Raw genomic sequence first — 14,615 nt, 5'->3', positions numbered from 1 at the left:
ATAACTTTTAGCTTTAAGATGTCAATACCTTTTCTTTAGTAGCCTGGAGTGATTACAATATAATATTTGTTTAAGATATTTCAGTCATTGACAAAGCATACATCCTACAAACGCAATTGCTTGAATCCCAAAACTTCAAGAGATAATAATACTCTAATTAACCATTAAGACCACTTTAATAAGTTGTTAAAATATCAATACTTGAATATTAAAATGTTAAGATTGATACACCATCAATGAAATTTAACTTCACCTGCTAAGAAAGTACCACATGCTTCATTTATTTAATTATACACAGTATTTGGCATCCTTTTAATTCTGCTAGTAGGGTCTAAAAATTCCATTGGCAATGTATCATATGACATTTCATTCAAAAACAATACTAACAATATTACATCAGTTATGAAGATCGTGTGCAACTGAGTCACCCAATCCCTCAAATCACATGTTTCCAAGTTTGGCAACCCTCTGCTCACTACTTTCCTTTTGGAAACTCCCAACGTCATTCCAACATAGACTAATGTCTCAAGTGATCTTTCACTGTTAACTAAGAGGTCTGCATCTATCTCTATTGCATCCTGCACGCCATTATGATGTGTTGGGAGTTATATCGAATAGACGAAGATTCGATTCGTTTTATCTCATTCGTAACAGAAATTTGTAATGATAAATAATTTCTTCAGTAAAAAAGGGGACGAAACATGATTTGATATCCAAAAAGAATTTGCAGGGGCATAATATAGCTTTGCAACCAACAAGTGACAGCATCTATGATACCAGCCTTCTCAAAGACACAAATCACTGTGCTTCCTCCAAATGAAAAATATCCAAGCTGCAGATCGAACAAATGGATAGCTAATTAAAAGGGATGGCATTATGCATAGCAACAAATATGTGTATGTATACGTAGGGTGCTAACCTCATCTCCTTTTTTCCAATGTCACCTTCCTTCTTCACAAAAGTAATGCTACCAACCATAGTTGCTCCAATCGCAACAAATGCCACCTGCATGGAAAGAGAGGAGAGAAATTCCTTACTAATAAACGTTATAAGAGAGTGAAGGCTGAGATGGTCAACCACAAAAGGCAGGGGGCTGTGGTCTTACAAATACCAAGGATCTATGCCTCAATGCCATGCAGAACACTGAGAACCACACCAGTATTTAATGAAAATATCAGTAAAAGATTCACGTTCAATTTGAGCATAGAGTTGAACCTTTCCAAACTCTGCAGTAGAAATAATGGTCACCGTTCGCTTATTCTCGGTGAAAACATTACAATATTTGCTGTTGACTGCAATGGGATTAACCTAGAAATGCAATAAGACGCAAACAAGTTAAAATCATACAAATGTCAGTAGTAAAGAAAAAAGGAACATCCCTCAATTGTCACACACACACACATAACACTAAGATGTCCTAAAGTACACTCACGGACTTACTGTGTATAAGCATCCAGGAATATTTATAAATTTCCCAATGGTGCCAGAAACTGGAAGATGAAACCTATGATATTCATGTTCCAAGGGTAAAGGAGTCAAGAGTTTAATACTAATAAAATCAGATAAAAAAATTTAGGTTACTTCATGTTACAATAGGAATAATGAAAGAGCTTGCATCACCTACCTGTGGGGCCAACCTTTTTTTTTTATAAGAATTGAATGTCTCATTAAAAACCTCCTTCTTAATTTATGGAGCTTGAAAGAAAGCTCCTTAATCATTGGAAATACGAAAAGAGTGCCTTAGAATTTTATTCAACAACTAAGTACATAAGATACATCCAAGACAACACCCCTGTGTAAAACAAAAACCATACAACGCCCTAAAACAACCAAAAACAACAACACTAACTTGGCCTAAACCTAGAAAGCTAGGTCCCCCGCAACTGAAGGTGCGTCCTGATTACCAAAACTAGCGAGGAAATTACAAAGTAATAACCTATACAACCTGAATAAAAATCAGAAAACAATAGAACAAAAAACCTTCTACAGTCAACCAATCCCCTGCTTAGCTAGTCTATCAGCCTCCAAATTACAACTCCTATGAATCCAATTAAGAACACAACCTTTATCATAAATTGCAGTTCCAATTTCCTCCACCAGATCACTGAAAAAGAAAGTGACATATTGCAGTTTAAGAATCCACTCCACTGCATTTTTGCAATCACTCTCTATAATTAGACTTCCCTTTTTAGCCCAATCAAACGAGTAGAAGAAATCAATTCCTTCCTTAATAGCTTTCAGTTCTTCCAAAATAGGAAGACCATGCCCTACTGCAGAAGAGAAAAAGGCTAAGGAGCAGCTTTTAGAATCTCTCAAAATGCCTCCAATTCCACCTTGCACCCCATCTCCAACAACCGCCCCATCCACATTCAGTTTAAACAAATCTGAAGGAGGAGGAGTCCAGCCAATAACCTTCTTAGGAGTAGAAGAAAGATGAATTTTATCAGCCCTCGAAGGATCCTCTACAAGTAGGTCAGTCTGAATCTGAGCAGTAGGGTGTTTTGCTAAAAACAATTTTGCCAACCTGAATCTAATAATAATGTACAACCCCGATCTATCCAATTTCCCATTTTCAAACACAACCAAATTCCTTGCCTTCCAAATTGACCAGAAAACAACAGCCGGGATAAACTTCTAGATATTAGAATTCTGCGTAAGGTCCGTCCAAGAACAAAGAAGGGCTGATGGATCTTGGGGCAGAACAGAAGTGATTTCCCATAACCTTAGAAAATTGATCCACATTTCCCTAGCAACAGAACACAATAAGAACATGTGTTCTATGGTTTCTTCATAGAAATGGCATAAGGGACAAAGAACATCTGCCATGGGAATCCCTCTCTTTTTTAGTTCCACTCTCACTGCTAATTTGTGATGACAAATATGCCACAAAAAAGTTTGGACTTTAGGAGGGGCCAATCCAGCCCAGACCCACTTTTTCCACTCAAAACTCCGTTCAAGACTGCCATATAACGTCAATCTACAAGACTTGACAGTGAACAAGCCATCCCCCTTTCCCGACCAGCCCAAAATATCATCCACAGAACCAGAAAGCTTAATAATGTTGATCAACATCATTAATTCAACCACTGTTCTAATTCCCAATCACAGAGGTTTCTTCTTAGTTGAATATTCCAGACCCAAATATTATTTACAAACTCACCAAACTCAGATACCTTTCCCCATTTATTAGTCGACAAAGCAAAAAGTCTGGGAAATTGATTTTTTAAAGACAAATTATTAACCTAAACATCAGTCCAGAAAGCTATCGACCTACCATTTCCCACTTGGATCCTTGAATTATCTCTCAAACATTCTCCAATCTTATCATTTTTTGCATAGCTATTCAAGATACCTCTCCATACCCAAGAATCTGAAGGTGAAGCAACACTTGAAATAAAAAGAGATAGGCTACTAACGTTGTTTTTGCAGCAAATCAACTTTTTCCATTGACTATTCTTTTCATTAGCAAATTTCCAAACCCATTTCCCAAACAGGACTCTATTAATCAAACTTAAATAAAAAATTCCCAAACCTCCCTCATCAAAAGGATGACAAACCAATTTCCAATTCACCCAGTGAATTCGTTTCTTACCATGGTAATCTCCCCAAAGGAAGTTAGCCATCAGAGAGTTCAACTTCTAAGTCACTTTGAGAGGTATTTTGAAAATAGAAAGGAAAAACATCGGCAAAGAGAACAACACAGATTTAACCAATATGAGTCTTTCCACTATCGAAAATGAATTAACTTTCCAACCTGCTAGTCTCTTATTAAAATTCTGGATGACTGGTTCCCACATACCCTCAGAATTTTTCCTTGTACCAATCGGCAAACCAAGATAAGTCATGGGAAAAGACGCCACTCCACAGCCTGCTTTCTTAGCCCACTCCTTTATCATGTCAACATCCATATTAACGCCAAACAAAGTGCTCTTAGACAGGTTTAAATGCAACCCTGACATAACACCGAACACCCTCAAAACTCTCATAATATTTAAAATCTGCATTGGAGAATCTCTGCAGAAAAGGATTAGATCATCTGCAAACTGCAAATGTGTCAAATGGAAGGAATTATCAACCCTACCAATGCTAAACCCTTGAAAAAGACCTAGATCAACAGCCTTGATCAGCATTAAGTTTAAAAGTTCCCCAACTAAATTGAACAAGATAGGGGACAAACTGCAACCTTGCCTCAACCCCTTACTAATGTGGAATTCCTCTAAGAGATCCATTCACTAACACCAAATTTGAGGCTAAAGAAACACAATATTCAATCTATGATATCCATTTTCCCCCAAAACCCATAACCTTCAAAACTCTCAATAAGATTGGCCATTCAACTGAATCATAAGCCCTACGGAAATCAACTTTGAAAACATCTCATTTTCTCCCTAATTTTCTCCAATAGTCAATGCCTTCATTAGCCAAAAGAGCACAGTCAATCAATTGCCTACCCGGGATAAATGCAAACTGCGAAGGACTTACCAAGCCATTAATAACCGCAACCAACCTTTTGGAGAGTATTTTGGAAATAATTTTGTAGAGACTGCCAACAAGACTAATAGGTCTAAAGTCTTCAATTTCCATTGGATTCACTTTCCTAGGGATTAGCGTAATAAAAGAGTGATTAACCCCATTTTCCCATTTTTTACCTCTGTGAAAATCTTGGACAAATTTCATGATATGATATTTCAATAAAGGCCAATATTTTTTAAAAAAACCCATAGTATACCCATCCGGACCCGGTGCCTTGGCACTGTCCGAATAAAAGACAACTTCCCACAATTCCTGTTTATTAAAATCAACCTCTAAACCCTCCTTTTGGCCATCAGTCAATTTAGCAAAATTCAGATTGATTTCATCCACCTCCAGAGTTGTATTTGCATTATAATTCACTTTAAAATAATATGCGATGGCTGCTTTAATATGACTCGGATCAGCAGTGTCTTCCCCATCCACTTTCAGCGTCGAAATGGAATTCACTCTGCTCCTATTGAGAGCACATAAATGATAAAATCTGGTATTTCTATCCCCATCCTTTATCCAATTAAGTCATGACTTTTGAAGCCAGATGCTTTCCTCATTCCTATGCAAATCCCACAATTCATTCCTCCATAGAAAAAGCTGCCCCCAATCTTGTACAGAAATTCCCCCACCTTGAGACCTTAATTCCAAATCATTAATCTTCTTTTCCAGATCTAAACTCTGTTACGAAATCCCCATGTAATTATTGGTTGGCCACTTTTTAATCATTTTCTTTGTTCCTTGGAGTATACTCAGCAGTCCCCTTCATGCATTCTCCATCTGTAAATTAGTAACTGCATTCTGAACCACCCCATCAAACCCATCTTCCTCTAATAAGTAGTTGAAAAAGAGGAAATGCTTAGGACCCTAATTTTTGAATTCTTCTTCTAGCATTAGAGGATTATGACCGGATAGGGATTTCGACAATAATTTTTGACTAACTTTTGGAAATTTCTGGAATAATGTATCACTAATTAAAAACCGATCAAGTCTTATCCAGGTGGAAGACTCCCTATTATTGCACCAAGTGAATCTCCCTCCAACTAATGGTAGATCCATAAGATTAAGATTTTGGACAAAGAAGTTAAAGAGATCCATAGAATGCCAATTTTGAGCCACACCAATTTTTTCCTCTGGATCTAGATATGCATTAAAGTCCCCTCCTAAGCATACCGACAATTGCAAACTTTGCACAAAACACAACAATTCTCTAAAAAAATCGTCCTTATCAACTTCAATAGCTGGACCATACACGTTAATAATCACACATTCGAAATTTACCACCTTAAACCTCCCTGATAATGCAATGAATATGTTATGAGTATGTTCCCTGTTGACCTCAAATAAATTCTCATTCCATAGACAGATTAAACCACCTGCAAAGCCAACAGCTGGCTGAACACTTTTTCCTTTCAGTAAACTGCCCCCCATCTTTCTCAATAATCCACTTCAGCACTTACTCAATTTACTTTATTGGAGAAGCAAAATGATCAGTTTACAATTGCTAACTAACCTAGCAACTGCTTGGATTTTTTCCTTTTTCCCAAGCCCCCTAATATTCCATGAGATGATATTAAGAAGAGACATTAAATTGATCAAAGAAACCCTTATTCACCAGAGAGAAGCACTCAAGACCCCTTGAATACCCTTCCAACTCCAACTTCATAATCTAATCTTCGAGAGCATGTTGCCCCCTTTAAAAGAAATCCCCAACACATCACAAACCTCCCTGGTGGCCATGGCTTCATTTCTAGCAATATCTGCAGGTATTGAATACTCTAAATTAACACTGTCTTGTTCCAAAGAATCCCTGACCAAACCCCTATCCACCCTTGTAAATACTCTATCGTGACAACTAACAGAGACTTCACGCTTCGAGTAATCACTACCAGACTTGCTTGAAGCGATCCTTAACTTCCTATGATTACCAAGACATCTTGGCTGAGATAAAAACTGAACCGAGTTTTTTAAACAAATCCCCATATTTCCTACTGTTTTGCATTTATCATTCAAAGGAAACACTGAGCTGATCCCAGTTTGATTCACCACTGAATCTCTTACATTCGAGCTAAAGTATTTGTTAACGTTAAGGGGCAATTGATTGTCATCTTGTATCCACTTCAACTTATAAGATTCAACCTTTTGTTCATCAGTATTAACCCCCATCTGTTGGATTCCATTAATTAATGTATTGGGAACCTGATTCTAATCCCCACCACTCTATCCAACATACGACCACTGATTGAAATCATCACCTGGTACAAATTCTAGTTCATTATTCAAGTGTGCAGCTCCCTTAAAAGCCAAAACTGCATTATCAGCCGAGAAGTTAGAATCCTTCACATCCATACCCACATGCTCCCCACGATTTAAATTTTCCTCACAGACAGCTGACATCCCATTTACTTCCACTAAATCCATAGTAGCAGGTAACCCATTCCCTTGGTCATCATTTCCGTGCCCCAAGGCGACATCCCCATGCTTAAATTCTTTTCTCTCCTACCCATAACAGCCTCCGACACATCATGATGACCTAGAACTCCACCCAAAACTATCCTCTCTGAACATAAATTAAAATCCCCAACACTATTTAAAATTAATTTTCCTCTCACTCCCATTGACACACATGCCACCCACATTTGAGACATCCCGACCCCACTCTTCTACATTGTTCTAAGTGTTAAACACCACCTGTATACCCATCTTCCCATACTGATGTTCGACCTCCGCCTCTTGGCTCCCGTCCGACGAGAAGTCCTCCCCAGGATCCACTGTTCCAACCCTATCAGCTGCATCATCTAAAGTCGGGAAAAAATCTTCAGTACCTTCCACCTTGATCTTAATACAAAACACTCTTCCTAAAGTATTAACGATGACATGGGGAGGAATATCAAAGGGACTTTCCACCTTCAACAGCATCTGCGCCACCCTGCAATCTACTTGATGCATTGTTTGCTCCTTAATCTTCATAAGCTTTCCCCATCTCGCAGCCAAATTTGTAAAAAATGAATCTGACCAGCAGTTTAATGGAACCCCCATCAAATAAACTTCACAGTACGGTAATGGCACACCGTTCTCATCCAAAACAGGCTCCAACCTTTCAAACCAGAAAGATAAAGTCTCCCACTTTCCTTCCATCATTGTAACTTTCTCCTCGACTGATTTGAAAACTACTAAGCAGGAGCCTTGTGCATACCCCCACCGAACCACCTTGACATTGATTCCTTCAGTTCTTAAAGCCCTCTGCACGAATTCAACTTCAAAGATTGCCTTACAGATACCTATTAATGACGATCTTAACCATGTCCTATCCTCCACAGGAACGAATATTTACAGGGGCTTCTTCTCCTCCCTCTTCTCTCTGAACCTACTCACTTTTTTCTCCTCCATTTTTTTTGGTCCACTACCATATCCTTGTATGACCTACAATCATACAACTTGCTCATCAACTTCTTCTTCCCTCCATCGTCCACTATGGATAAAGATCTTTTCCCTATCGCCACCTCTTCTCTTGCATCACTAGCCCCCATCACGCTATTTCGATTTCTCACCAATGGAAAACTATTCCTCTTATATTTTGCACTCGACACCGTTATACTCCTTCCGTCAGCCAGGACCTTGTTCATCCTATCTATTGCATACATCAGATCCTCCTTACTTGCAAAGTGCACAAAAGCGAACGTACACTCCTTGTACTTGGGTCTCCTATTCACTAACGGAATGAACACCTTGATCACTTTAGTATGAAAACTAAAACATTCCCATAACGCACTTCTAGTCACTCTCCTACTAAGGTTATCCAGAAAGGCTACCCATGGACCTCAACCCAACACTAATCCACCCCTACCTGAAGAGGCACTTCCCGTCGAATTCTCTTTCACTCTCTCTCTAAACATAATACTTATTTTATGCTACAAGTCAAAAAAAATCCACCAAACTTCCATTAATAAAAGCATTTGAACTGACTTCTTTCCCAATAAGACCTTGAACTAAAAACTTTCAACCCTAAAAATAGCCCATAAAAATCAAAGCATGTTCCTAAGAAAGAGATTTTCTGAAGAGAGGGACGAAGAAAATTAGATACTGGGAGAAAGAGCGAGATAGGTGAACAAGATGAATATAAAAAAGACTTTGTAAGATAGTGTAAGAGGATTTGATAGTTGGCTTAGTTGCATTGGGAGAAAAGAAGAGGTAATATTATTGTGAGGGTCTCGACTTCTATCAAGAAATATAGAATCAAGAAAACTGAAATATTGGAGATATTCCACATGGAAGAGGTAAAAATCATACCTTGATCCAAAACCGTAAACTATCTTTTACTGATTAAAAACCATCAACCGACAATCAGCGGCACACACTGCAACATCATCATGCTCTAAGGAAGCAATTGGTCTTGCTCCAGGTTTTAGCTCTCTGACAAAAAATTCATTAAATGTCTGGGACAATAAATGTCAATTTATTGTTGCCAATAACCAGAAAATACCAGATAGAAAGCAGAGAGAAATTCTGGTAATCATAAATCATCCAGCCACTAATGATAGAACCTAAATTAGCTAGAACTTAGAGCAGATTCACAAGTTATGTGACAATTTTTTCAGTCCAACTAATCTGGATCAGATACTACAGAGGCCCATTATGAGAGTGACCCTCTCATCCCAGTTTCCTCAATTCACAATGCTAGGATTTAAACCCCTAACTTTACCTAAAGAACCTAGAAGCTCATCCCTCTCGATCAACTAGTAGTTGGTTTGACTAGGATACTAGGTAGTCTTTTGTTAGTAATATTATTGAATCATTTGTGTACAAGCCAAAAAGGGGGGAAATGTACATAAAATTTATTCATTAGTTTAGTAGTTTTCAGTATTTTAAATTTGGTACTGCAATCCTGGTAATTAAGTGAAATTTGATATGCCAAACTTTTATTCTTTCTACTTGAGCTTATTCATAAACATTGTAAATTAAATTCCATATAGAATTCACAATAGGGATGTGAAACATCTACGAATTCATAAGAGGTACCCCTAGCCTTTCTTACTTATCTATGCACTGAGCAAGGGCAGGAAATAAAACTATAGAAATTTAACTGTTAACCTCAAAAAGAAAGAAAAAGTATGGACCTTTACCTTAAAGTTCTCCAAAGGATACTTGACTTCAGCCATATTGATTTGATCCTACAATACCATAGTCTATAGTTAACTTATAATAAACACACAAAAAGTCATGGATTTATAGTAAGTTTAGATAATCCACTTTGAGGAGTAAAAGTAAAACCATATCATAAACAAATCAGGAAAGCCTCAAAAACCAACTAAGCCTATAAATTTCCCATATCAGTACCTTAAACAGTGGTTTTTATCATACCTTAAAAAGTTCTATGAATTTTGGAATATCTTTTGTAGATTCAACAGAATTCATCCGTCTTCCTTGCCTTTCGGAGAGGCTTTGCAAGATTTCCTTTGCTCTTGCATCCAAATAATCCACCAAAACCTAGACCACATCAGTTTATGTTTTAGACAATGTTATCTAGAACACAAATCAGTCTGGGACAAGAAACAAAACCTAGAACACAAACTGCTTCTACTATAAAACGAAATTCAATAGGCATAGTCTTCTTCGATTAATTTAGTGGATCAAAACATGAATTTTTTTTTCGTGGAACTCGTGTATAAAATTTTTATGTTTATATAATCACATGATTCTAAATAAATAAGTTTTGAAGTTTATGAATTGTTTATTTTACTCAATAATTGAATAATAAAAGGGTAAACTATCTAAATGATCACAGAACTTTTAGGACACTTGTAATGTTGTCACCCAAACAAAAATCCTTGTATTATGTCACTCAACTTGTAGGGTAATGACATCTTGATTTTGCAGCCGTCTTCAATAACAAAGATTAATGTTTATACTTGATTTGAATATGTGGCCCAAACAAGGACATATTTTTTAATCTATCATTCTATGAAATGAAAAAACATCCCAATTAATTATTTGTTGTTAACTGTTAAGTTGAATTTCAACACCAATAGGGATAACATAAATGCACATGTAATATTTATAGGCATACCTCTATCCATGAGGCTAAGTCCAACTCTTGACTGGTAAATGGTTCTCATTGACAGAACAATCTTTTTGTCAATTAGTTCTTCTGCCAACCTCTTTGTCTTTCGATCAAAGACCTAGAGAAACAAACTGTTAAGAAAGATAACATGAAGATAAAAATCTTCTGGAAGTACTGATGTGAATCAATGGCACCAAGAGACCAGGTAATTGTACCAAAATATGTGAAACACTCGACCCAGAGTTCAAACCAACATCATATGATGAAAAATGAACCCACTCGCTTAGTTTGAACATCCATCTACAAATTTACAGTTTGAACCTAACAACTTATGGAGAATTTACATTTCTTGTTGAAGTGCAAGATGTTCAGCCAACTCATCCATGCTCATAACACCGTCGCCATTTATATCAGCAGCTTTGAAAAGCTCCTCTTTCTATAAAAGAAATGCAGAGATAAAGTCAATAAAATGAATTCCCATGCAAACTTAATCCTAAATTGTATCACTAAAGACTTGATGGCCTAACTAGAAGATTTTCTACATATAACTTAGGAAGAATAAACCACATATGATATGCAGGTACATATAATTACTCGCCACCTAAATGGGAGAAAAAAATGAAGCATGAGATTTTGAATTTTATTACATTTAAGTTTTATTTATTAAGTATTAGATATATCATGGAAGGCTAGGATTATTAGTTATCTTTAGGGTTTAAATCTCTATGGTTATTAGTTATTTAGTAAATATTAAATATACTTTTTTAACTTTATGTGCAAGAAAGCTTAGAAACTTTACTTGCAAGAAAGAAAGCTATAAAAAAGTTATAGGCTTTAGTCAGCCCATTACACCTACCTTCCCGCACTCTAGGTGAAAGGAAGCATACCTTCCACCCCAATCTAGATAGGTAGAGTCATCTCGTGATTACTTTCATTCACTCATATGCATTTAACTTTCATTTATTTAAGAAAGTTCCAAACAATGCCATAATAAATAGGAGTTTCCATATACAACTATACTGAAACATTTATTCACAATTTCAGATATAAGGGAGTTCTCATTGATTTATCATTTAAGTACAATACCAAATTTCGATGCCAAGACTAACTAGAGTTCCTTAATAAAATTTTTCTAAATTTTCTAAATATAAAGAACATACAAATCGTGTAAGAGTAATTCATAAAGCATCAAGCCCTAGAGTCAGTTCTATCATTCCTAACAATCATTTACATTCAATTTCTATCCTAAAAGTTCATCATCATTAGGTATCACTAAAACATTTTTTTAACTATCTTACCCTTTACTAATGCCATCGCATAACGTTATGCTAATACTATCATGCACATGCTCTACAAAGAACACTACCTCCCCAAACTTAAGGGAAACATTGTCCTCAATGCTTAAAGAGAACTATCTAAGAAATAAAACTAAGTGCGATGCTATGAAATGCAAATGGATGCAAATGAAGGTACTTCACTTTTTCAGTGGTGGTGTTGTAGTGGACGTACTAGCAACTCATTTTCTTGTACGCTTGTGAAGTGTTTCAGGGATGGAATCGGAAGAAGTAAAATAGTAATGAGAGATGTTGATGCATCCAGCCGATGTCTTTGTACGACGGTTGTTGCGATGAGAGGGACAAGGTTCAGGTGCAGGAATAGGACTAGGGGTTTTCTGAGTTGGTACCACAGGTGAGTTCAGAGTGAGGGATCAGGGAGGGTCTAGAATTGGTTCATCAACAGGGGGATCTACTGCATCTCTTCTGGAGATGCCTGGGCATTGAATGTCGGTATAATTTTATCTGGAAAACCTAGGAAATTCTGTTGAACATGGGGAAGCATTTCCTGAAACATAGTTTCTACCACATCATCTCGTTGTTTTATGGCTGGTCGGCATGTGCTTATTCTCCATAAAATAGTTCCATAGTTTTGCTTATGGTTGAAGACGTTCCCTATTAACGGAGTAACGACTGGTTTGTCGACCATTCCAAGAGGTATTCGAAAAACAAAAATCCTCCAAAACTCCGTCGTAAGTTGCACTATCGGCATCTCTCTCAAAGTTTACATGTTGATCTTCAACACCCAACAAATGAAAATACCGATTAATGGCAGACGGTGTGAAATGAATATATTTACCTCAAAAAAAATGGAATATTGATTTGGCTTGGAAATATTGGCATAAAACTCATTCACTAAAAAACCATTAACGATACCGGGGTGTCTCGCAAACTTGTGCCATTTTAATGGCTCAATAAAGTCCATAACATCTGGACCAAAGCCACCATCTTGCTCATCAGTGTCATTTTAATGAATATATTTTAACAGTTTTTGAAAATTTGAAATCGTTCATTTGCTGCATTGTTTACAGACTGTTGAGGAATCATAGTTTCAGTTTCTGCGGGTCTCGTGCGCACAATTGTTATATTGATTTTAGACTGAAAAGAAGAAAAAGGTGAGAACTTTTATTTCTTTAAGAGTTTCGGTTATGGAGTAAAATGAGAGAAGAAGATGATGAAAAGGAAAAATTAAAAGAAATAATGAAAGAGATGGAGTGAGTGGACGCTTGAAAAGAAATGAGTGGATAGGGTAAATGGGTAGGTGGGAAAAAGAAAAAGTAAACTGTAAAATTAAATGCGATGTGAAAGAACAATGCAGAGAGAAATAAAGATATGTAATAAAATAAAATAAAGAAAGAAAGTATAAAATAATATTTCCCCCTTTAATTGCTTTGTCTTTTTTCTTCCCCTTGGTAATTGCTCCACGTACGGCTGCAGTAATGTGGGTCCCCTGCAAACAAAATGAAATTATTCACTACATAAGAAAAATAAAAAATAAAAGTAAAAGTAAAGGAGAGAATAAATTTATTATTTATGTACACTCAGTGAAATTCAATGTTGTGACATTGAAAGTTGATTTTTAGGTGGGTATACTCAAGCATCGTGCATGTACAACAATTCCTTGTCACGTGGAAATCCATTTTAAACTTTCAATCATTGGCCATTGACTTTGAAGATTATCCCATCTTCTATGTTATTGATGTCAACAACTCAATGGGGATAAACATAATGCACCTCAAATTGTCCTGACCATAGAAATTTAAGCTTCCCAGGGAAAAGTTTAAGTCTGGAATTGTAAAGCAATACTTGTTGGCCAACATGAAAATGTCGTGGCATCAATTTTTGGTCGTGTCACTTCTTGGTGTTTTCCTTGTATACCCACAGATTTTCATATGATTGTATCCTAAACTCTTCCATTTCATTAAGTTTCAGTAGTCTCTGCTCCCCAACTAACTGAGCATCAGAATTCACTCGCTTAATGGCCCAATACGCCTTATATTCGAGCTCAACAAAGAGATGGCAAGCTTTCCCATACACCAACTCGAATGGTGACATGCCCAGAGGAGTTTTGAACGTTATTTTATATGCCCATAGTGACTCATCTAACTTTGGTGACCAATCCTTCTACCTTGGATTCACCATTTTTTTTCAAAAATATGCTTGATCTCACAGTTGGATATCTCAGCTTGATCATTTGTCTGTGGATCATATGCCGTGTCAATCTTATAACAAACTCCATACCTCCTTAGTGCCTTGGGAATCAACTTGTTATCGAAGTGGGTTCCCTCATCATTAATGATGGCTTGAGGTACTCCAAACCGAGTGGAGATATTCTTGTGCAAAAACTAGAGTAAGATTTTAGAGTAATTCTTTGATGTTGCAATTACTTCCACCAACTTGGATACATAATTCACCAAGCAAGATGTATAGATCATGTCCAGAAGATGGTAATGGTCCCATGAAGTATATGTCCCAAATATCAAGCAACTCTATTTCCAAAATGCCTTGCAGTGGTATTTCATGTCACCTGGATATGTTTCCAGTGCGTTGGTATTGATCGTAAGATTTATAAAATGTCTGAGCATCTCTGAACAGAGTTGGCCAATAAAAGCCTGATTGCAGCACCTTTGCAACAGTCCTTGCTCCTCCAAAATTACCTCCACTTGGGGTCACGTGACAATGGTATAAAATGTGGTGTT

General features: G+C 36.8%; 1 pseudogene; it reads right to left on the bottom strand.

The window, feature by feature from the left end:
* Nucleotides 1–284: 284 nt before the first annotated feature.
* On the bottom strand, nucleotides 285–13,971 carry LOC120187667 (annotated as a pseudogene).
* Between the last annotated feature and the right edge of the window lie 644 nt (nucleotides 13,972–14,615).

The sequence above is a fragment of the Hibiscus syriacus genome, unplaced genomic scaffold, assembly GCF_006381635.1.
Source record: "Hibiscus syriacus cultivar Baekdansim isolate YM2019G1 unplaced genomic scaffold, ASM638163v2 tig00113725_pilon, whole genome shotgun sequence".
Classification (NCBI taxonomy): Eukaryota; Viridiplantae; Streptophyta; class Magnoliopsida; order Malvales; family Malvaceae; genus Hibiscus; species Hibiscus syriacus.
The sequence above is the reverse complement of the archived record's forward strand: the minus strand, read 5'-3'. Positions and strand labels throughout refer to the sequence as shown.